We start from the raw sequence: 3,552 nt of genomic DNA, 5'->3' as shown, positions 1-3,552 counted from the left end.
CTGGTCTGAGTCACTCCCGGCCCATTTTCCATTCCATCTCGTGCAGCCCTAGCATAAAGTAGTAGTTGGCATGAAATATTAATATTACAATATGTTAAACGATGTCCTGAGATGATCCCCATCAAGTTATACTGTACATCAGCGGTTCCCAAATCTTTTTGGCCATGCACCCCCTGTTACCTCCTGACCTAGCTGACGCACATATTAATTGCAAATATTAATTGCATAAGCTATATATATATATATATATATATATATATATATATATATATATATATATATATATATACACACACACATGCACATAATATGAACTTGAATATGGCATATACTGTATAAGCAGCTTAGGCTATATTCTGCATATACTTGCCATATATTGGCATAATATGTTAATATATTTAAAATAAAACCATAGCACCACCTTTTCATGTCGCACACCCCCTAGAAGGTGCTCGCACCACATTGGGGTGCACGCACCACATTTTGGGAACCACTGACTGCTGTACATCATAGTCATAGGTTGAAGGTTAAAATGTGAAAATATAGTTTTTGCTTGTTTCAAAATGTTCTCTTATGACAACAAGGTGCCTGACCCCCACCACCCACCACCCAAAACATACCCAATCCTAGTGAAGAGTGCGGTGATATTAGCATAACTAACATAACAGTGTCAATGACATCACTTTACTGGCAGGTGTCTCTAGTCGGAGAGATTTCTGCTTTCTTAAGAAAACTGACATTTGACCTACAATTTCTAGAATCATGTAAGTATTAAGCAAGAGGAAGTCAGTCATGTGATGACAGCTCCCTGACTGCTACAACAAGCCACTATAGTATGCAATTATGGCTGTAGGATTCAGTCGATTCTTACAAGTAACGTTAACGTCTTATGCAATGCAAGGCAAACACTTTTATTTATTTTTTAATACAAACTAAATAACACAGATGGGTCGCAGTCTTGCGGATACTGATAGACCAGAAGCTATTTGGTAAATTGGTATCACAGCAGTCACAGCAGACCTCCCAAAATGGCTTTAAAAATGATTGCAATTTATGTTCAAAACATATGCTTAATTGTCCCGAGAATCTTAATTGGTATGTAATTGTACAGTCTGTGGATCACTGTGACATACGTACACGTACATGCAATTGTGATTGTCTTATAAATATGTCTGTCTCAGTGGGCACAATAAGAACAGTGGGTCAGTAGTAAAACTGAATGTGAAAATATAGTTTTTGCTTGTTTCAAAATGTTCTCTTATGACAACAAGGTGCCTGAGTGCGGTGATATTAGCATAACTAACATAACAGTGCCAAAACATACCCAATCCTAGTGAAGAGGGCGGTGATATTAGCATAACTATCATAACAGTGTCAATGACATCACTTTACTGGCAGGTGTCTCTAGTCGGAGAGATTTCTGCTTTCTTAAGAAAACTGACATTTGACCTACATTTGGCTCCACTGGGCGCGTCGCGTCTCCGTCGCGTCCTGCTCGTGTCATTGACAACGTCAACGTCACGCTAGAGGTGCTCCACCGCGGGCCTTTGAAAACTGCGCGTCAGCAACATTCTTTTATGTTGCTGTCAACGCGTGCGTGCGTCAAAAAACGAACCGGGGCAATTTTTTTGTCACCGAACGCAACGCGGGCAGTGGAGCCACCCTCCATTGATTAAAAGGGAAAATTCCCGACACTGACAGAGACGCGACGCAGACGCGACGCAGACACAGACGCGCCCAGTGGAGCGCTGGCGTAAGTATTAAGCAAGAGGAAGTCAGTCATGTGACGACAGCTCCCTGACTGCTACAACAAGCCACTATAGTATGCAATTATGGCTGTAGGATTCAGTCGATCCTTACAAGTAACGTTAACGTCTTATGCAATGCAAGGCAAACACTTTTATTTATTTTTTAATACAAACTAAATAACACAGATGGGTCACAGTCTTGCGGATACTGATAGACCAGAAGCTATTTGGTAAATTGGTATCACAGCAGTCACAGCAGACCTCTCAAAATGGCCTTAAAAATGATTGCAATTTATGTTCAAAACATATGCTTAATTGTCCCGAGAATCTTAATTGGTATGTAAGTGGATCACTGTGACATACGTACACGTACATGCAATTGTGATTGTCTTATAAATATGTCTGTCTCAGTGGGCACAATAAGAACAGTGGGTCAGTAGTAAAACTGACTGCTATAATGGCAATAGTCGATTCAAAATTCCAGCATATGACTGTCCCTGTTTACTAATGCCATGGTTCTCCAGGCAGTCCCTGGCCACGTTCCAGGTGCGTCCTTGAGAAAGAGGTCTCCTGTTTTGACTGACTGCAGCTGTAGATCTGACTGAAAGAAGACAGCAGAATCAGGATGAGGGCATAGCCAACGCCTGAGATAGGACAGAATACCTGCCTAAAGCAACCGCTTACTACAAACTTAGGGCCGATTCATACTCCTATTTAAGTCGGTTCGGCTCTGTAGAGCAGTGTTTCTCAACCTTTTTAGTCCCGGGGCACACTTTTCATAGCCTGAAAATCTCGGGGCACACCTAGATATATGGTGTGTGTATATACTGTATATATACCGGTGTGTATATATATATATATATATATATAATATATATATATATATATATATATATATATATGAACCCAATATACTTTTAAAAACACACATGACAGCACTCGTCAAATAACTTTAAAGAGAAAGAAAAGGACAGAGACAGTGCCTCAGTTTCACCAATTTATTTTTGAAAACTCATACAAAATGTAGCACACATGTTCAATTTGTCAATGCAAAGTAATACTTCTAAATAAAAAAAGGAGTTGTAAAAACAAGAACAAAAATCTTTTGCCACAATACAATGGTCTTAAACTTGAGCACTTTTGTACAAAGAAAATCGTAAAAAATAATTGATAAAATGAAAAGTAAATATAAATAAATACACAGTAGGCAATGCGTTTAACATCTAGCCATGTGTCTGTCCTGTCCAGTAAGTCCCCTGCTGCTATGGTTTGTCAGTTTCTGACAGTGATTTGTGATTCATGTGATATTGTGATTGTACAGTATCGATGCTGCAAGCCCCGCACCGCAGTGAAGCCTGCAGGCATCATGTATCATGTATTTCTTGTTTAGCGAATGTCAAGCTTTATTAAATTATTGAGGGTGAAAGTGAATGGCAAATCGAGTGGCAAAGCAACATGCAAAGTGAGTTTAATGTTGTTTAATGCAATCAGACAGGACTTTTCTGTTTGGATGTATGGGCTGTCAAGGCCAGAAAGTATTTTTTTGCCACTCAGTACGTAGGCATTCCTGCATAACTTCCTGATAGAGAGATTTCTGCTTTCTTAAGAAAACTGACATTTGACCTACAATTTCTAGAATCATGTAAGTATTAAGCAAGAGTCATGTGATGACAGCTCCCTGACTGCTACAACAAGCCACTATAGTATGCAATTATGGCTGTAGGATTCAGTCGATTCTTACAAGTAACGTTAACGTCTTATGCAATGCAAGGCAAACACTTTTATTTATTTTTTAATAATAACA

Source organism: Protomyctophum parallelum (assembly GCF_964188405.1).
Source record: "Protomyctophum parallelum genome assembly, chromosome: 10".
In the NCBI taxonomy this organism is placed as follows: Eukaryota; Metazoa; Chordata; class Actinopteri; order Myctophiformes; family Myctophidae; genus Protomyctophum; species Protomyctophum parallelum.
The sequence above is the reverse complement of the archived record's forward strand: the minus strand, read 5'-3'. Positions refer to the sequence as shown.